Source organism: Schistocerca serialis, chromosome 6, assembly GCF_023864345.2.
Source record: "Schistocerca serialis cubense isolate TAMUIC-IGC-003099 chromosome 6, iqSchSeri2.2, whole genome shotgun sequence".
In the NCBI taxonomy this organism is placed as follows: domain Eukaryota; kingdom Metazoa; phylum Arthropoda; class Insecta; order Orthoptera; family Acrididae; genus Schistocerca; species Schistocerca serialis.
This window is the reverse complement of record NC_064643.1, coordinates 655,670,361-655,688,325: the sequence shown is the minus strand read 5'-3', so window position 1 is coordinate 655,688,325 and position 17,965 is coordinate 655,670,361. Positions and strand designations below refer to the sequence as shown.

Genomic DNA, 17,965 nt, shown 5'->3' with positions numbered 1-17,965 from the left:
TTCATTTTTTAAACCTTCCTGCAAGGAGCGGAGCTATCTCGAGCAGCATCTAACACATGGCAGTACACTGAATGAAAGGGATGTTCTACAACCTATGACAAGTATTCTACTGGCCTCAGAGGTTTTCTGAATGCATAGGCAGAACATTGGTTTGTATGCATTTTGTAGTATAATGTCATGCTTGGCGATGTCATTCGTTTACGAGCCTCGCTACAGTGTGCATGCACGTTATCCATGTGAAGAGGCGTAAGCAAATGCTACCATTCTGCGAGATTCCTGCAGAAGGTATACGAATTGCGTTGATATACAGAGCACAAGGGAGCCAAAGTCAAGGCCTCCGTGGCGCAATCGGCTAGCGCGTTCGGCTGTTAACCGAAAGGTTGGTGGTTCGAGCCCACCCCGGGGGCGAAATCGTTTTAACCGGCACCGAGGTGAGGACATACGTCAACTTTGTTAGAGATACACAGCTAGTGTGACAATTTGGCTGCGTTTGAGTGATGCCACAGAGCCTTATACACATTCAGCCAAGTGACACTGTAGGTAAAAACATGGCCCTACACAGACGTTCTGCTGTTTTCCTTTTTATTCGTCATGTGTGACACTGCAGTAGAGGGACGCCCGCTACAAAAGACGTATTCTTTACATTCAATTTCAGCATATACGTCGCGAGTGCCATATGACAGGGCCTGTCTCTCGATGTCGATTTGTATTTGGTGTGTCTTAAGTGTCGGTCTGCAGTAGGCCGCTGTTGGCCGAGCGACGTGCAGTCGCCTTACATGAAGCCCCATGGGCAACGCCAGTGCCACTGTGGACAACAGCGCACTGTAGCCAGAGAGAGGAGCCGAAAGGCGCATTTCGCAGTCGAGCCACGCTATCCCACAAGCTGTGCACTAGGTCAGGATTGTGCAGACCGCTAACTTTTGGTGGGCCGACGCTCGTCGTCGATCGTAAGGGCGAAACATTCAAGAGATTTGGAAAACGGCAATGTGGACACCCCCAGCAGCAGCTGTGTGCCAAGTCCGATATCTGGTCGAGGGCTGCAAGATTCAGTATGATGAAGTAACAATTTGGGGATAGCTCACAAACGCTAAGCTGCCGCCTTCTTAGCTCAGTGGTAGAGCACTGGTCTCGTAAACCAGGGGTCGTGAGTTCGAACCTCACAGAAGGCATTCATTTTTTAAACCTTCCTGCAAGGAGCGGAGCTATCTCGAGCAGCATCTAACACATGGCAGTACACTGAATGAAAGGGATGTTCTACAACCTATGACAAGTATTCTACTGGCCTCAGAGGTTTTCTGAATGCATAGGCAGAACATTGGTTTGTATGCATTTTGTAGTATAATGTCATGCTTGGCGATGTCATTCGTTTACGAGCCTCGCTACAGTGTGCATGCACGTTATCCATGTGAAGAGGCGTAAGCAAATGCTACCATTCTGCGAGATTCCTGCAGAAGGTATACGAATTGCGTTGATATACAGAGCACAAGGGAGCCAAAGTCAAGGCCTCCGTGGCGCAATCGGCTAGCGCGTTCGGCTGTTAACCGAAAGGTTGGTGGTTCGAGCCCACCCGGGGGCGAAATCGTTTTAACCGGCACCGAGGTGAGGACATACGTCAACTTTGTTAGAGATACACAGCTAGTGTGACAATTTGGCTGCGTTTGAGTGATGCCACAGAGCCTTATACACATTCAGCCAAGTGACACTGTAGGTAAAAACATGGCCCTACACAGACGTTCTGCTGTTTTCCTTTTTATTCGTCATGTGTGACACTGCAGTAGAGGGACGCCCGCTACAAAAGACGTATTCTTTACATTCAATTTCAGCATATACGTCGCGAGTGCCATATGACAGGGCCTGTCTCTCGATGTCGATTTGTATTTGGTGTGTCTTAAGTGTCGGTCTGCAGTAGGCCGCTGTTGGCCGAGCGACGTGCAGTCGCCTTACATGAAGCCCCATGGGCAACGCCAGTGCCACTGTGGACAACAGCGCACTGTAGCCAGAGAGAGGAGCCGAAAGGCGCATTTCGCAGTCGAGCCACGCTATCCCACAAGCTGTGCACTAGGTCAGGATTGTGCAGACCGCTAACTTTTGGTGGGCCGACGCTCGTCGTCGATCGTAAGGGCGAAACATTCAAGAGATTTGGAAAACGGCAATGTGGACACCCCCAGCAGCAGCTGTGTGCCAAATCCGATATCTGGTCGAGGGCTGCAAGATTCAGTATGATGAAGTAACAATTTGGGATAGCTCACAAACGCTAAGCTGCCGCCTTCTTAGCTCAGTGGTAGAGCACTGGTCTCGTAAACCAGGGGTCGTGAGTTCGAACCTCACAGAAGGCATTCATTTTTTAAACCTTCCTGCAAGGAGCGGAGCTATCTCGAGCAGCATCTAACACATGGCAGTACACTGAATGAAAGGGATGTTCTACAACCTATGACAAGTATTCTACTGGCCTCAGAGGTTTTCTGAATGCATAGGCAGAACATTGGTTTGTATGCATTTTGTAGTATAATGTCATGCTTGGCGATGTCATTCGTTTACGAGCCTCGCTACAGTGTGCATGCACGTTATCCATGTGAAGAGGCGTAAGCAAATGCTACCATTCTGCGAGATTCCTGCAGAAGGTATACGAATTGCGTTGATATACAGAGCACAAGGGAGCCAAAGTCAAGGCCTCCGTGGCGCAATCGGCTAGCGCGTTCGGCTGTTAACCGAAAGGTTGGTGGTTCGAGCCCACCCGGGGGCGAAATCGTTTTAAACCGGCACCGAGGTGAGGACATACGTCAACTTTGTTAGAGATACACAGCTAGTGTGACAATTTGGCTGCGTTTGAGTGATGCCACAGAGCCTTATACACATTCAGCCAAGTGACACTGTAGGTAAAAACATGGCCCTACACAGACGTTCTGCTGTTTTCCTTTTTATTCGTCATGTGTGACACTGCAGTAGAGGGACGCCCGCTACAAAAGACGTATTCTTTACATTCAATTTCAGCATATACGTCGCGAGTGCCATATGACAGGGCCTGTCTCTCGATGTCGATTTGTATTTGGTGTGTCTTAAGTGTCGGTCTGCAGTAGGGCCGCTGTTGGCCGAGCGACGTGCAGTCGCCTTACATGAAGCCCCATGGGCAACGCCAGTGCCACTGTGGACAACAGCGCACTGTAGCCAGAGAGAGGAGCCGAAAGGCGCATTTCGCAGTCGAGCCACGCTATCCCACAAGCTGTGCACTAGGTCAGGATTGTGCAGACCGCTAACTTTTGGTGGGCCGACGCTCGTCGTCGATCGTAAGGGCGAAACATTCAAGAGATTTGGAAAACGGCAATGTGGACACCCCCAGCAGCAGCTGTGTGCCAAGTCCGATATCTGGTCGAGGGCTGCAAGATTCAGTATGATGAAGTAACAATTTGGGGATAGCTCACAAACGCTAAGCTGCCGCCTTCTTAGCTCAGTGGTAGAGCACTGGTCTCGTAAACCAGGGGTCGTGAGTTCGAACCTCACAGAAGGCATTCATTTTTTAAACCTTCCTGCAAGGAGCGGAGCTATCTCGAGCAGCATCTAACACATGGCAGTACACTGAATGAAAGGGATGTTCTACAACCTATGACAAGTATTCTACTGGCCTCAGAGGTTTTCTGAATGCATAGGCAGAACATTGGTTTGTATGCATTTTGTAGTATAATGTCATGCTTGGCGATGTCATTCGTTTACGAGCCTCGCTACAGTGTGCATGCACGTTATCCATGTGAAGAGGCGTAAGCAAATGCTACCATTCTGCGAGATTCCTGCAGAAGGTATACGAATTGCGTTGATATACAGAGCACAAGGGAGCCAAAGTCAAGGCCTCCGTGGCGCAATCGGCTAGCGCGTTCGGCTGTTAACCGAAAGGTTGGTGGTTCGAGCCCACCCGGGGGCGAAATCGTTTTAAACCGGCACCGAGGTGAGGACATACGTCAACTTTGTTAGAGATACACAGCTAGTGTGACAATTTGGCTGCGTTTGAGTGATGCCACAGAGCCTTATACACATTCAGCCAAGTGACACTGTAGGTAAAAACATGGCCCTACACAGACGTTCTGCTGTTTTCCTTTTTATTCGTCATGTGTGACACTGCAGTAGAGGGACGCCCGCTACAAAAGACGTATTCTTTACATTCAATTTCAGCATATACGTCGCGAGTGCCATATGACAGGGCCTGTCTCTCGATGTCGATTTGTATTTGGTGTGTCTTAAGTGTCGGTCTGCAGTAGGCCGCTGTTGGCCGAGCGACGTGCAGTCGCCTTACATGAAGCCCCATGGGCAACGCCAGTGCCACTGTGGACAACAGCGCACTGTAGCCAGAGAGAGGAGCCGAAAGGCGCATTTCGCAGTCGAGCCACGCTATCCCACAAGCTGTGCACTAGGTCAGGATTGTGCAGACCGCTAACTTTTGGTGGGGCCGACGCTCGTCGTCGATCGTAAGGGCGAAACATTCAAGAGATTTGGAAAACGGCAATGTGGACACCCCCAGCAGCAGCTGTGTGCCAAATCCGATATCTGGTCGAGGGCTGCAAGATTCAGTATGATGAAGTAACAATTTGGGGATAGCTCACAAACGCTAAGCTGCCGCCTTCTTAGCTCAGTGGTAGAGCACTGGTCTCGTAAACCAGGGGTCGTGAGTTCGAACCTCACAGAAGGCATTCATTTTTTAAACCTTCCTGCAAGGAGCGGAGCTATCTCGAGCAGCATCTAACACATGGCAGTACACTGAATGAAAGGGATGTTCTACAACCTATGACAAGTATTCTACTGGCCTCAGAGGTTTTCTGAATGCATAGGCAGAACATTGGTTTGTATGCATTTTGTAGTATAATGTCATGCTTGGCGATGTCATTCGTTTACGAGCCTCGCTACAGTGTGCATGCACGTTATCCATGTGAAGAGGCGTAAGCAAATGCTACCATTCTGCGAGATTCCTGCAGAAGGTATACGAATTGCGTTGATATACAGAGCACAAGGGAGCCAAAGTCAAGGCCTCCGTGGCGCAATCGGCTAGCGCGTTCGGCTGTTAACCGAAAGGTTGGTGGTTCGAGCCCACCCGGGGCGAAATCGTTTTAACCGGCACCGAGGTGAGGACATACGTCAACTTTGTTAGAGATACACAGCTAGTGTGACAATTTGGCTGCGTTTGAGTGATGCCACAGAGCCTTATACACATTCAGCCAAGTGACACTGTAGGTAAAAACATGGCCCTACACAGACGTTCTGCTGTTTTCCTTTTTATTCGTCATGTGTGACACTGCAGTAGAGGGACGCCCGCTACAAAAGACGTATTCTTTACATTCAATTTCAGCATATACGTCGCGAGTGCCATATGACAGGGCCTGTCTCTCGATGTCGATTTGTATTTGGTGTGTCTTAAGTGTCGGTCTGCAGTAGGCCGCTGTTGGCCGAGCGACGTGCAGTCGCCTTACATGAAGCCCCATGGGCAACGCCAGTGCCACTGTGGACAACAGCGCACTGTAGCCAGAGAGAGGAGCCGAAAGGCGCATTTCGCAGTCGAGCCACGCTATCCCACAAGCTGTGCACTAGGTCAGGATTGTGCAGACCGCTAACTTTTGGTGGGCCGACGCTCGTCGTCGATCGTAAGGGCGAAACATTCAAGAGATTTGGAAAACGGCAATGTGGACACCCCCAGCAGCAGCTGTGTGCCAAATCCGATATCTGGTCGAGGGCTGCAAGATTCAGTATGATGAAGTAACAATTTGGGGATAGCTCACAAACGCTAAGCTGCCGCCTTCTTAGCTCAGTGGTAGAGCACTGGTCTCGTAAACCAGGGGTCGTGAGTTCGAACCTCACAGAAGGCATTCATTTTTTAAACCTTCCTGCAAGGAGCGGAGCTATCTCGAGCAGCATCTAACACATGGCAGTACACTGAATGAAAGGGATGTTCTACAACCTATGACAAGTATTCTACTGGCCTCAGAGGTTTTCTGAATGCATAGGCAGAACATTGGTTTGTATGCATTTTGTAGTATAATGTCATGCTTGGCGATGTCATTCGTTTACGAGCCTCGCTACAGTGTGCATGCACGTTATCCATGTGAAGAGGCGTAAGCAAATGCTACCATTCTGCGAGATTCCTGCAGAAGGTATACGAATTGCGTTGATATACAGAGCACAAGGGAGCCAAAGTCAAGGCCTCCGTGGCGCAATCGGCTAGCGCGTTCGGCTGTTAACCGAAAGGTTGGTGGTTCGAGCCCACCCGGGGGCGAAATCGTTTTAACCGGCACCGAGGTGAGGACATACGTCAACTTTGTTAGAGATACACAGCTAGTGTGACAATTTGGCTGCGTTTGAGTGATGCCACAGAGCCTTATACACATTCAGCCAAGTGACACTGTAGGTAAAAACATGGCCCTACACAGACGTTCTGCTGTTTTCCTTTTTATTCGTCATGTGTGACACTGCAGTAGAGGGACGCCCGCTACAAAAGACGTATTCTTTACATTCAATTTCAGCATATACGTCGCGAGTGCCATATGACAGGGCCTGTCTCTCGATGTCGATTTGTATTTGGTGTGTCTTAAGTGTCGGTCTGCAGTAGGCCGCTGTTGGCCGAGCGACGTGCAGTCGCCTTACATGAAGCCCCATGGGCAACGCCAGTGCCACTGTGGACAACAGCGCACTGTAGCCAGAGAGAGGAGCCGAAAGGCGCATTTCGCAGTCGAGCCACGCTATCCCACAAGCTGTGCACTAGGTCAGGATTGTGCAGACCGCTAACTTTTGGTGGGCCGACGCTCGTCGTCGATCGTAAGGGCGAAACATTCAAGAGATTTGGAAAACGGCAATGTGGACACCCCCAGCAGCAGCTGTGTGCCAAATCCGATATCTGGTCGAGGGCTGCAAGATTCAGTATGATGAAGTAACAATTTGGGGATAGCTCACAAACGCTAAGCTGCCGCCTTCTTAGCTCAGTGGTAGAGCACTGGTCTCGTAAACCAGGGGTCGTGAGTTCGAACCTCACAGAAGGCATTCATTTTTTAAACCTTCCTGCAAGGAGCGGAGCTATCTCGAGCAGCATCTAACACATGGCAGTACACTGAATGAAAGGGATGTTCTACAACCTATGACAAGTATTCTACTGGCCTCAGAGGTTTTCTGAATGCATAGGCAGAACATTGGTTTGTATGCATTTTGTAGTATAATGTCATGCTTGGCGATGTCATTCGTTTACGAGCCTCGCTACAGTGTGCATGCACGTTATCCATGTGAAGAGGCGTAAGCAAATGCTACCATTCTGCGAGATTCCTGCAGAAGGTATACGAATTGCGTTGATATACAGAGCACAAGGGAGCCAAAGTCAAGGCCTCCGTGGCGCAATCGGCTAGCGCGTTCGGCTGTTAACCGAAAGGTTGGTGGTTCGAGCCCACCCGGGGGCGAAATCGTTTTAACCGGCACCGAGGTGAGGACATACGTCAACTTTGTTAGAGATACACAGCTAGTGTGACAATTTGGCTGCGTTTGAGTGATGCCACAGAGCCTTATACACATTCAGCCAAGTGACACTGTAGGTAAAAACATGGCCCTACACAGACGTTCTGCTGTTTTCCTTTTTATTCGTCATGTGTGACACTGCAGTAGAGGGACGCCCGCTACAAAAGACGTATTCTTTACATTCAATTTCAGCATATACGTCGCGAGTGCCATATGACAGGGCCTGTCTCTCGATGTCGATTTGTATTTGGTGTGTCTTAAGTGTCGGTCTGCAGTAGGCCGCTGTTGGCCGAGCGACGTGCAGTCGCCTTACATGAAGCCCCATGGGCAACGCCAGTGCCACTGTGGACAACAGCGCACTGTAGCCAGAGAGAGGAGCCGAAAGGCGCATTTCGCAGTCGAGCCACGCTATCCCACAAGCTGTGCACTAGGTCAGGATTGTGCAGACCGCTAACTTTTGGTGGGCCGACGCTCGTCGTCGATCGTAAGGGCGAAACATTCAAGAGATTTGGAAAACGGCAATGTGGACACCCCCAGCAGCAGCTGTGTGCCAAATCCGATATCTGGTCGAGGGCTGCAAGATTCAGTATGATGAAGTAACAATTTGGGGATAGCTCACAAACGCTAAGCTGCCGCCTTCTTAGCTCAGTGGTAGAGCACTGGTCTCGTAAACCAGGGGTCGTGAGTTCGAACCTCACAGAAGGCATTCATTTTTTAAACCTTCCTGCAAGGAGCGGAGCTATCTCGAGCAGCATCTAACACATGGCAGTACACTGAATGAAAGGGATGTTCTACAACCTATGACAAGTATTCTACTGGCCTCAGAGGTTTTCTGAATGCATAGGCAGAACATTGGTTTGTATGCATTTTGTAGTATAATGTCATGCTTGGCGATGTCATTCGTTTACGAGCCTCGCTACAGTGTGCATGCACGTTATCCATGTGAAGAGGCGTAAGCAAATGCTACCATTCTGCGAGATTCCTGCAGAAGGTATACGAATTGCGTTGATATACAGAGCACAAGGGAGCCAAAGTCAAGGCCTCCGTGGCGCAATCGGCTAGCGCGTTCGGCTGTTAACCGAAAGGTTGGTGGTTCGAGCCCACCCGGGGGCGAAATCGTTTTAACCGGCACCGAGGTGAGGACATACGTCAACTTTGTTAGAGATACACAGCTAGTGTGACAATTTGGCTGCGTTTGAGTGATGCCACAGAGCCTTATACACATTCAGCCAAGTGACACTGTAGGTAAAAACATGGCCCTACACAGACGTTCTGCTGTTTTCCTTTTTATTCGTCATGTGTGACACTGCAGTAGAGGGACGCCCGCTACAAAAGACGTATTCTTTACATTCAATTTCAGCATATACGTCGCGAGTGCCATATGACAGGGCCTGTCTCTCGATGTCGATTTGTATTTGGTGTGTCTTAAGTGTCGGTCTGCAGTAGGCCGCTGTTGGCCGAGCGACGTGCAGTCGCCTTACATGAAGCCCCATGGGCAACGCCAGTGCCACTGTGGACAACAGCGCACTGTAGCCAGAGAGAGGAGCCGAAAGGCGCATTTCGCAGTCGAGCCACGCTATCCCACAAGCTGTGCACTAGGTCAGGATTGTGCAGACCGCTAACTTTTGGTGGGCCGACGCTCGTCGTCGATCGTAAGGGCGAAACATTCAAGAGATTTGGAAAACGGCAATGTGGACACCCCCAGCAGCAGCTGTGTGCCAAATCCGATATCTGGTCGAGGGCTGCAAGATTCAGTATGATGAAGTAACAATTTGGGGATAGCTCACAAACGCTAAGCTGCCGCCTTCTTAGCTCAGTGGTAGAGCACTGGTCTCGTAAACCAGGGGTCGTGAGTTCGAACCTCACAGAAGGCATTCATTTTTTAAACCTTCCTGCAAGGAGCGGAGCTATCTCGAGCAGCATCTAACACATGGCAGTACACTGAATGAAAGGGATGTTCTACAACCTATGACAAGTATTCTACTGGCCTCAGAGGTTTTCTGAATGCATAGGCAGAACATTGGTTTGTATGCATTTTGTAGTATAATGTCATGCTTGGCGATGTCATTCGTTTACGAGCCTCGCTACAGTGTGCATGCACGTTATCCATGTGAAGAGGCGTAAGCAAATGCTACCATTCTGCGAGATTCCTGCAGAAGGTATACGAATTGCGTTGATATACAGAGCACAAGGGAGCCAAAGTCAAGGCCTCCGTGGCGCAATCGGCTAGCGCGTTCGGCTGTTAACCGAAAGGTTGGTGGTTCGAGCCCACCCGGGGGCGAAATCGTTTTAACCGGCACCGAGGTGAGGACATACGTCAACTTTGTTAGAGATACACAGCTAGTGTGACAATTTGGCTGCGTTTGAGTGATGCCACAGAGCCTTATACACATTCAGCCAAGTGACACTGTAGGTAAAAACATGGCCCTACACAGACGTTCTGCTGTTTTCCTTTTTATTCGTCATGTGTGACACTGCAGTAGAGGGACGCCCGCTACAAAAGACGTATTCTTTACATTCAATTTCAGCATATACGTCGCGAGTGCCATATGACAGGGCCTGTCTCTCGATGTCGATTTGTATTTGGTGTGTCTTAAGTGTCGGTCTGCAGTAGGCCGCTGTTGGCCGAGCGACGTGCAGTCGCCTTACATGAAGCCCCATGGGCAACGCCAGTGCCACTGTGGACAACAGCGCACTGTAGCCAGAGAGAGGAGCCGAAAGGCGCATTTCGCAGTCGAGCCACGCTATCCCACAAGCTGTGCACTAGGTCAGGATTGTGCAGACCGCTAACTTTTGGTGGGCCGACGCTCGTCGTCGATCGTAAGGGCGAAACATTCAAGAGATTTGGAAAACGGCAATGTGGACACCCCCAGCAGCAGCTGTGTGCCAAATCCGATATCTGGTCGAGGGCTGCAAGATTCAGTATGATGAAGTAACAATTTGGGGATAGCTCACAAACGCTAAGCTGCCGCCTTCTTAGCTCAGTGGTAGAGCACTGGTCTCGTAAACCAGGGGTCGTGAGTTCGAACCTCACAGAAGGCATTCATTTTTTAAACCTTCCTGCAAGGAGCGGAGCTATCTCGAGCAGCATCTAACACATGGCAGTACACTGAATGAAAGGGATGTTCTACAACCTATGACAAGTATTCTACTGGCCTCAGAGGTTTTCTGAATGCATAGGCAGAACATTGGTTTGTATGCATTTTGTAGTATAATGTCATGCTTGGCGATGTCATTCGTTTACGAGCCTCGCTACAGTGTGCATGCACGTTATCCATGTGAAGAGGCGTAAGCAAATGCTACCATTCTGCGAGATTCCTGCAGAAGGTATACGAATTGCGTTGATATACAGAGCACAAGGGAGCCAAAGTCAAGGCCTCCGTGGCGCAATCGGCTAGCGCGTTCGGCTGTTAACCGAAAGGTTGGTGGTTCGAGCCCACCCGGGGGCGAAATCGTTTTAACCGGCACCGAGGTGAGGACATACGTCAACTTTGTTAGAGATACACAGCTAGTGTGACAATTTGGCTGCGTTTGAGTGATGCCACAGAGCCTTATACACATTCAGCCAAGTGACACTGTAGGTAAAAACATGGCCCTACACAGACGTTCTGCTGTTTTCCTTTTTATTCGTCATGTGTGACACTGCAGTAGAGGGACGCCCGCTACAAAAGACGTATTCTTTACATTCAATTTCAGCATATACGTCGCGAGTGCCATATGACAGGGCCTGTCTCTCGATGTCGATTTGTATTTGGTGTGTCTTAAGTGTCGGTCTGCAGTAGGCCGCTGTTGGCCGAGCGACGTGCAGTCGCCTTACATGAAGCCCCATGGGCAACGCCAGTGCCACTGTGGACAACAGCGCACTGTAGCCAGAGAGAGGAGCCGAAAGGCGCATTTCGCAGTCGAGCCACGCTATCCCACAAGCTGTGCACTAGGTCAGGATTGTGCAGACCGCTAACTTTTGGTGGGCCGACGCTCGTCGTCGATCGTAAGGGCGAAACATTCAAGAGATTTGGAAAACGGCAATGTGGACACCCCCAGCAGCAGCTGTGTGCCAAATCCGATATCTGGTCGAGGGCTGCAAGATTCAGTATGATGAAGTAACAATTTGGGGATAGCTCACAAACGCTAAGCTGCCGCCTTCTTAGCTCAGTGGTAGAGCACTGGTCTCGTAAACCAGGGGTCGTGAGTTCGAACCTCACAGAAGGCATTCATTTTTTAAACCTTCCTGCAAGGAGCGGAGCTATCTCGAGCAGCATCTAACACATGGCAGTACACTGAATGAAAGGGATGTTCTACAACCTATGACAAGTATTCTACTGGCCTCAGAGGTTTTCTGAATGCATAGGCAGAACATTGGTTTGTATGCATTTTGTAGTATAATGTCATGCTTGGCGATGTCATTCGTTTACGAGCCTCGCTACAGTGTGCATGCACGTTATCCATGTGAAGAGGCGTAAGCAAATGCTACCATTCTGCGAGATTCCTGCAGAAGGTATACGAATTGCGTTGATATACAGAGCACAAGGGAGCCAAAGTCAAGGCCTCCGTGGCGCAATCGGCTAGCGCGTTCGGCTGTTAACCGAAAGGTTGGTGGTTCGAGCCCACCCGGGGGCGAAATCGTTTTAACCGGCACCGAGGTGAGGACATACGTCAACTTTGTTAGAGATACACAGCTAGTGTGACAATTTGGCTGCGTTTGAGTGATGCCACAGAGCCTTATACACATTCAGCCAAGTGACACTGTAGGTAAAAACATGGCCCTACACAGACGTTCTGCTGTTTTCCTTTTTATTCGTCATGTGTGACACTGCAGTAGAGGGACGCCCGCTACAAAAGACGTATTCTTTACATTCAATTTCAGCATATACGTCGCGAGTGCCATATGACAGGGCCTGTCTCTCGATGTCGATTTGTATTTGGTGTGTCTTAAGTGTCGGTCTGCAGTAGGCCGCTGTTGGCCGAGCGACGTGCAGTCGCCTTACATGAAGCCCCATGGGCAACGCCAGTGCCACTGTGGACAACAGCGCACTGTAGCCAGAGAGAGGAGCCGAAAGGCGCATTTCGCAGTCGAGCCACGCTATCCCACAAGCTGTGCACTAGGTCAGGATTGTGCAGACCGCTAACTTTTGGTGGGCCGACGCTCGTCGTCGATCGTAAGGGCGAAACATTCAAGAGATTTGGAAAACGGCAATGTGGACACCCCCAGCAGCAGCTGTGTGCCAAATCCGATATCTGGTCGAGGGCTGCAAGATTCAGTATGATGAAGTAACAATTTGGGGATAGCTCACAAACGCTAAGCTGCCGCCTTCTTAGCTCAGTGGTAGAGCACTGGTCTCGTAAACCAGGGGTCGTGAGTTCGAACCTCACAGAAGGCATTCATTTTTTAAACCTTCCTGCAAGGAGCGGAGCTATCTCGAGCAGCATCTAACACATGGCAGTACACTGAATGAAAGGGATGTTCTACAACCTATGACAAGTATTCTACTGGCCTCAGAGGTTTTCTGAATGCATAGGCAGAACATTGGTTTGTATGCATTTTGTAGTATAATGTCATGCTTGGCGATGTCATTCGTTTACGAGCCTCGCTACAGTGTGCATGCACGTTATCCATGTGAAGAGGCGTAAGCAAATGCTACCATTCTGCGAGATTCCTGCAGAAGGTATACGAATTGCGTTGATATACAGAGCACAAGGGAGCCAAAGTCAAGGCCTCCGTGGCGCAATCGGCTAGCGCGTTCGGCTGTTAACCGAAAGGTTGGTGGTTCGAGCCCACCCGGGGGCGAAATCGTTTTAACCGGCACCGAGGTGAGGACATACGTCAACTTTGTTAGAGATACACAGCTAGTGTGACAATTTGGCTGCGTTTGAGTGATGCCACAGAGCCTTATACACATTCAGCCAAGTGACACTGTAGGTAAAAACATGGCCCTACACAGACGTTCTGCTGTTTTCCTTTTTATTCGTCATGTGTGACACTGCAGTAGAGGGACGCCCGCTACAAAAGACGTATTCTTTACATTCAATTTCAGCATATACGTCGCGAGTGCCATATGACAGGGCCTGTCTCTCGATGTCGATTTGTATTTGGTGTGTCTTAAGTGTCGGTCTGCAGTAGGCCGCTGTTGGCCGAGCGACGTGCAGTCGCCTTACATGAAGCCCCATGGGCAACGCCAGTGCCACTGTGGACAACAGCGCACTGTAGCCAGAGAGAGGAGCCGAAAGGCGCATTTCGCAGTCGAGCCACGCTATCCCACAAGCTGTGCACTAGGTCAGGATTGTGCAGACCGCTAACTTTTGGTGGGCCGACGCTCGTCGTCGATCGTAAGGGCGAAACATTCAAGAGATTTGGAAAACGGCAATGTGGACACCCCCAGCAGCAGCTGTGTGCCAAATCCGATATCTGGTCGAGGGCTGCAAGATTCAGTATGATGAAGTAACAATTTGGGGATAGCTCACAAACGCTAAGCTGCCGCCTTCTTAGCTCAGTGGTAGAGCACTGGTCTCGTAAACCAGGGGTCGTGAGTTCGAACCTCACAGAAGGCATTCATTTTTTAAACCTTCCTGCAAGGAGCGGAGCTATCTCGAGCAGCATCTAACACATGGCAGTACACTGAATGAAAGGGATGTTCTACAACCTATGACAAGTATTCTACTGGCCTCAGAGGTTTTCTGAATGCATAGGCAGAACATTGGTTTGTATGCATTTTGTAGTATAATGTCATGCTTGGCGATGTCATTCGTTTACGAGCCTCGCTACAGTGTGCATGCACGTTATCCATGTGAAGAGGCGTAAGCAAATGCTACCATTCTGCGAGATTCCTGCAGAAGGTATACGAATTGCGTTGATATACAGAGCACAAGGGAGCCAAAGTCAAGGCCTCCGTGGCGCAATCGGCTAGCGCGTTCGGCTGTTAACCGAAAGGTTGGTGGTTCGAGCCCACCCGGGGGCGAAATCGTTTTAACCGGCACCGAGGTGAGGACATACGTCAACTTTGTTAGAGATACACAGCTAGTGTGACAATTTGGCTGCGTTTGAGTGATGCCACAGAGCCTTATACACATTCAGCCAAGTGACACTGTAGGTAAAAACATGGCCCTACACAGACGTTCTGCTGTTTTCCTTTTTATTCGTCATGTGTGACACTGCAGTAGAGGGACGCCCGCTACAAAAGACGTATTCTTTACATTCAATTTCAGCATATACGTCGCGAGTGCCATATGACAGGGCCTGTCTCTCGATGTCGATTTGTATTTGGTGTGTCTTAAGTGTCGGTCTGCAGTAGGCCGCTGTTGGCCGAGCGACGTGCAGTCGCCTTACATGAAGCCCCATGGGCAACGCCAGTGCCACTGTGGACAACAGCGCACTGTAGCCAGAGAGAGGAGCCGAAAGGCGCATTTCGCAGTCGAGCCACGCTATCCCACAAGCTGTGCACTAGGTCAGGATTGTGCAGACCGCTAACTTTTGGTGGGCCGACGCTCGTCGTCGATCGTAAGGGCGAAACATTCAAGAGATTTGGAAAACGGCAATGTGGACACCCCCAGCAGCAGCTGTGTGCCAAATCCGATATCTGGTCGAGGGCTGCAAGATTCAGTATGATGAAGTAACAATTTGGGGATAGCTCACAAACGCTAAGCTGCCGCCTTCTTAGCTCAGTGGTAGAGCACTGGTCTCGTAAACCAGGGGTCGTGAGTTCGAACCTCACAGAAGGCATTCATTTTTTAAACCTTCCTGCAAGGAGCGGAGCTATCTCGAGCAGCATCTAACACATGGCAGTACACTGAATGAAAGGGATGTTCTACAACCTATGACAAGTATTCTACTGGCCTCAGAGGTTTTCTGAATGCATAGGCAGAACATTGGTTTGTATGCATTTTGTAGTATAATGTCATGCTTGGCGATGTCATTCGTTTACGAGCCTCGCTACAGTGTGCATGCACGTTATCCATGTGAAGAGGCGTAAGCAAATGCTACCATTCTGCGAGATTCCTGCAGAAGGTATACGAATTGCGTTGATATACAGAGCACAAGGGAGCCAAAGTCAAGGCCTCCGTGGCGCAATCGGCTAGCGCGTTCGGCTGTTAACCGAAAGGTTGGTGGTTCGAGCCCACCCGGGGGCGAAATCGTTTTAACCGGCACCGAGGTGAGGACATACGTCAACTTTGTTAGAGATACACAGCTAGTGTGACAATTTGGCTGCGTTTGAGTGATGCCACAGAGCCTTATACACATTCAGCCAAGTGACACTGTAGGTAAAAACATGGCCCTACACAGACGTTCTGCTGTTTTCCTTTTTATTCGTCATGTGTGACACTGCAGTAGAGGGACGCCCGCTACAAAAGACGTATTCTTTACATTCAATTTCAGCATATACGTCGCGAGTGCCATATGACAGGGCCTGTCTCTCGATGTCGATTTGTATTTGGTGTGTCTTAAGTGTCGGTCTGCAGTAGGCCGCTGTTGGCCGAGCGACGTGCAGTCGCCTTACATGAAGCCCCATGGGCAACGCCAGTGCCACTGTGGACAACAGCGCACTGTAGCCAGAGAGAGGAGCCGAAAGGCGCATTTCGCAGTCGAGCCACGCTATCCCACAAGCTGTGCACTAGGTCAGGATTGTGCAGACCGCTAACTTTTGGTGGGCCGACGCTCGTCGTCGATCGTAAGGGCGAAACATTCAAGAGATTTGGAAAACGGCAATGTGGACACCCCCAGCAGCAGCTGTGTGCCAAATCCGATATCTGGTCGAGGGCTGCAAGATTCAGTATGATGAAGTAACAATTTGGGGATAGCTCACAAACGCTAAGCTGCCGCCTTCTTAGCTCAGTGGTAGAGCACTGGTCTCGTAAACCAGGGGTCGTGAGTTCGAACCTCACAGAAGGCATTCATTTTTTAAACCTTCCTGCAAGGAGCGGAGCTATCTCGAGCAGCATCTAACACATGGCAGTACACTGAATGAAAGGGATGTTCTACAACCTATGACAAGTATTCTACTGGCCTCAGAGGTTTTCTGAATGCATAGGCAGAACATTGGTTTGTATGCATTTTGTAGTATAATGTCATGCTTGGCGATGTCATTCGTTTACGAGCCTCGCTACAGTGTGCATGCACGTTATCCATGTGAAGAGGCGTAAGCAAATGCTACCATTCTGCGAGATTCCTGCAGAAGGTATACGAATTGCGTTGATATACAGAGCACAAGGGAGCCAAAGTCAAGGCCTCCGTGGCGCAATCGGCTAGCGCGTTCGGCTGTTAACCGAAAGGTTGGTGGTTCGAGCCCACCCGGGGGCGAAATCGTTTTAACCGGCACCGAGGTGAGGACATACGTCAACTTTGTTAGAGATACACAGCTAGTGTGACAATTTGGCTGCGTTTGAGTGATGCCACAGAGCCTTATACACATTCAGCCAAGTGACACTGTAGGTAAAAACATGGCCCTACACAGACGTTCTGCTGTTTTCCTTTTTATTCGTCATGTGTGACACTGCAGTAGAGGGACGCCCGCTACAAAAGACGTATTCTTTACATTCAATTTCAGCATATACGTCGCGAGTGCCATATGACAGGGCCTGTCTCTCGATGTCGATTTGTATTTGGTGTGTCTTAAGTGTCGGTCTGCAGTAGGCCGCTGTTGGCCGAGCGACGTGCAGTCGCCTTACATGAAGCCCCATGGGCAACGCCAGTGCCACTGTGGACAACAGCGCACTGTAGCCAGAGAGAGGAGCCGAAAGGCGCATTTCGCAGTCGAGCCACGCTATCCCACAAGCTGTGCACTAGGTCAGGATTGTGCAGACCGCTAACTTTTGGTGGGCCGACGCTCGTCGTCGATCGTAAGGGCGAAACATTCAAGAGATTTGGAAAACGGCAATGTGGACACCCCCAGCAGCAGCTGTGTGCCAAATCCGATATCTGGTCGAGGGCTGCAAGATTCAGTATGATGAAGTAACAATTTGGGGATAGCTCACAAACGCTAAGCTGCCGCCTTCTTAGCTCAGTGGTAGAGCACTGGTCTCGTAAACCAGGGGTCGTGAGTTCGAACCTCACAGAAGGCATTCATTTTTTAAACCTTCCTGCAAGGAGCGGAGCTATCTCGAGCAGCATCTAACACATGGCAGTACACTGAATGAAAGGGATGTTCTACAACCTATGACAAGTATTCTACTGGCCTCAGAGGTTTTCTGAATGCATAGGCAGAACATTGGTTTGTATGCATTTTGTAGTATAATGTCATGCTTGGCGATGTCATTCGTTTACGAGCCTCGCTACAGTGTGCATGCACGTTATCCATGTGAAGAGGCGTAAGCAAATGCTACCATTCTGCGAGATTCCTGCAGAAGGTATACGAATTGCGTTGATATACAGAGCACAAGGGAGCCAAAGTCAAGGCCTCCGTGGCGCAATCGGCTAGCGCGTTCGGCTGTTAACCGAAAGGTTGGTGGTTCGAGCCCACCCGGGGGCGAAATCGTTTTAACCGGCACCGAGGTGAGGACATAC

The 17,965-nt window shown here is 50.0% G+C and overlaps 31 non-coding genes across 31 annotated transcripts; all 31 read left to right on the top strand.

Moving 5' to 3' along the window:
- Positions 1-333: 333 nt before the first annotated feature.
- Trnan-guu (transfer RNA asparagine (anticodon GUU)) lies at positions 334-408 on the top strand. The gene has a single exon. It is a non-coding gene; the product is annotated as a tRNA-Asn (tRNA).
- A 689-nt stretch (positions 409-1,097) lies between these two features.
- Trnat-cgu (transfer RNA threonine (anticodon CGU)) lies at positions 1,098-1,169 on the top strand. The gene has a single exon. It is a non-coding gene; the product is annotated as a tRNA-Thr (tRNA).
- A 333-nt stretch (positions 1,170-1,502) lies between these two features.
- Trnan-guu (transfer RNA asparagine (anticodon GUU)) lies at positions 1,503-1,576 on the top strand. Its single transcript has one exon. It is a non-coding gene; the product is annotated as a tRNA-Asn (tRNA).
- A 688-nt stretch (positions 1,577-2,264) lies between these two features.
- Positions 2,265-2,336, top strand: Trnat-cgu (transfer RNA threonine (anticodon CGU)). The gene has a single exon. It is a non-coding gene; the product is annotated as a tRNA-Thr (tRNA).
- Positions 2,337-2,669: 333 nt separating this feature from the next.
- Trnan-guu (transfer RNA asparagine (anticodon GUU)) lies at positions 2,670-2,743 on the top strand. The gene has a single exon. It is a non-coding gene; the product is annotated as a tRNA-Asn (tRNA).
- A 691-nt stretch (positions 2,744-3,434) lies between these two features.
- Positions 3,435-3,506, top strand: Trnat-cgu (transfer RNA threonine (anticodon CGU)). Its single transcript has one exon. It is a non-coding gene; the product is annotated as a tRNA-Thr (tRNA).
- A 333-nt stretch (positions 3,507-3,839) lies between these two features.
- Positions 3,840-3,913, top strand: Trnan-guu (transfer RNA asparagine (anticodon GUU)). The gene has a single exon. It is a non-coding gene; the product is annotated as a tRNA-Asn (tRNA).
- Positions 3,914-4,604: 691 nt separating this feature from the next.
- Positions 4,605-4,676, top strand: Trnat-cgu (transfer RNA threonine (anticodon CGU)). Its single transcript has one exon. It is a non-coding gene; the product is annotated as a tRNA-Thr (tRNA).
- Positions 4,677-5,008: 332 nt separating this feature from the next.
- On the top strand, positions 5,009-5,083 carry Trnan-guu (transfer RNA asparagine (anticodon GUU)). Its single transcript has one exon. It is a non-coding gene; the product is annotated as a tRNA-Asn (tRNA).
- Positions 5,084-5,771: 688 nt separating this feature from the next.
- On the top strand, positions 5,772-5,843 carry Trnat-cgu (transfer RNA threonine (anticodon CGU)). Its single transcript has one exon. It is a non-coding gene; the product is annotated as a tRNA-Thr (tRNA).
- A 333-nt stretch (positions 5,844-6,176) lies between these two features.
- Positions 6,177-6,250, top strand: Trnan-guu (transfer RNA asparagine (anticodon GUU)). The gene has a single exon. It is a non-coding gene; the product is annotated as a tRNA-Asn (tRNA).
- Positions 6,251-6,939: 689 nt separating this feature from the next.
- Positions 6,940-7,011, top strand: Trnat-cgu (transfer RNA threonine (anticodon CGU)). Its single transcript has one exon. It is a non-coding gene; the product is annotated as a tRNA-Thr (tRNA).
- A 333-nt stretch (positions 7,012-7,344) lies between these two features.
- Positions 7,345-7,418, top strand: Trnan-guu (transfer RNA asparagine (anticodon GUU)). The gene has a single exon. It is a non-coding gene; the product is annotated as a tRNA-Asn (tRNA).
- Positions 7,419-8,107: 689 nt separating this feature from the next.
- Positions 8,108-8,179, top strand: Trnat-cgu (transfer RNA threonine (anticodon CGU)). The gene has a single exon. It is a non-coding gene; the product is annotated as a tRNA-Thr (tRNA).
- Positions 8,180-8,512: 333 nt separating this feature from the next.
- Positions 8,513-8,586, top strand: Trnan-guu (transfer RNA asparagine (anticodon GUU)). The gene has a single exon. It is a non-coding gene; the product is annotated as a tRNA-Asn (tRNA).
- Positions 8,587-9,275: 689 nt separating this feature from the next.
- Trnat-cgu (transfer RNA threonine (anticodon CGU)) lies at positions 9,276-9,347 on the top strand. Its single transcript has one exon. It is a non-coding gene; the product is annotated as a tRNA-Thr (tRNA).
- A 333-nt stretch (positions 9,348-9,680) lies between these two features.
- Trnan-guu (transfer RNA asparagine (anticodon GUU)) lies at positions 9,681-9,754 on the top strand. The gene has a single exon. It is a non-coding gene; the product is annotated as a tRNA-Asn (tRNA).
- Positions 9,755-10,443: 689 nt separating this feature from the next.
- Trnat-cgu (transfer RNA threonine (anticodon CGU)) lies at positions 10,444-10,515 on the top strand. Its single transcript has one exon. It is a non-coding gene; the product is annotated as a tRNA-Thr (tRNA).
- Positions 10,516-10,848: 333 nt separating this feature from the next.
- On the top strand, positions 10,849-10,922 carry Trnan-guu (transfer RNA asparagine (anticodon GUU)). The gene has a single exon. It is a non-coding gene; the product is annotated as a tRNA-Asn (tRNA).
- Positions 10,923-11,611: 689 nt separating this feature from the next.
- On the top strand, positions 11,612-11,683 carry Trnat-cgu (transfer RNA threonine (anticodon CGU)). Its single transcript has one exon. It is a non-coding gene; the product is annotated as a tRNA-Thr (tRNA).
- Positions 11,684-12,016: 333 nt separating this feature from the next.
- On the top strand, positions 12,017-12,090 carry Trnan-guu (transfer RNA asparagine (anticodon GUU)). The gene has a single exon. It is a non-coding gene; the product is annotated as a tRNA-Asn (tRNA).
- Positions 12,091-12,779: 689 nt separating this feature from the next.
- Trnat-cgu (transfer RNA threonine (anticodon CGU)) lies at positions 12,780-12,851 on the top strand. Its single transcript has one exon. It is a non-coding gene; the product is annotated as a tRNA-Thr (tRNA).
- Positions 12,852-13,184: 333 nt separating this feature from the next.
- On the top strand, positions 13,185-13,258 carry Trnan-guu (transfer RNA asparagine (anticodon GUU)). Its single transcript has one exon. It is a non-coding gene; the product is annotated as a tRNA-Asn (tRNA).
- Positions 13,259-13,947: 689 nt separating this feature from the next.
- Trnat-cgu (transfer RNA threonine (anticodon CGU)) lies at positions 13,948-14,019 on the top strand. Its single transcript has one exon. It is a non-coding gene; the product is annotated as a tRNA-Thr (tRNA).
- A 333-nt stretch (positions 14,020-14,352) lies between these two features.
- Positions 14,353-14,426, top strand: Trnan-guu (transfer RNA asparagine (anticodon GUU)). Its single transcript has one exon. It is a non-coding gene; the product is annotated as a tRNA-Asn (tRNA).
- A 689-nt stretch (positions 14,427-15,115) lies between these two features.
- Trnat-cgu (transfer RNA threonine (anticodon CGU)) lies at positions 15,116-15,187 on the top strand. The gene has a single exon. It is a non-coding gene; the product is annotated as a tRNA-Thr (tRNA).
- Positions 15,188-15,520: 333 nt separating this feature from the next.
- On the top strand, positions 15,521-15,594 carry Trnan-guu (transfer RNA asparagine (anticodon GUU)). The gene has a single exon. It is a non-coding gene; the product is annotated as a tRNA-Asn (tRNA).
- A 689-nt stretch (positions 15,595-16,283) lies between these two features.
- Positions 16,284-16,355, top strand: Trnat-cgu (transfer RNA threonine (anticodon CGU)). Its single transcript has one exon. It is a non-coding gene; the product is annotated as a tRNA-Thr (tRNA).
- Positions 16,356-16,688: 333 nt separating this feature from the next.
- On the top strand, positions 16,689-16,762 carry Trnan-guu (transfer RNA asparagine (anticodon GUU)). The gene has a single exon. It is a non-coding gene; the product is annotated as a tRNA-Asn (tRNA).
- Positions 16,763-17,451: 689 nt separating this feature from the next.
- Trnat-cgu (transfer RNA threonine (anticodon CGU)) lies at positions 17,452-17,523 on the top strand. Its single transcript has one exon. It is a non-coding gene; the product is annotated as a tRNA-Thr (tRNA).
- A 333-nt stretch (positions 17,524-17,856) lies between these two features.
- Positions 17,857-17,930, top strand: Trnan-guu (transfer RNA asparagine (anticodon GUU)). The gene has a single exon. It is a non-coding gene; the product is annotated as a tRNA-Asn (tRNA).
- Positions 17,931-17,965: the final 35 nt, after the last annotated feature.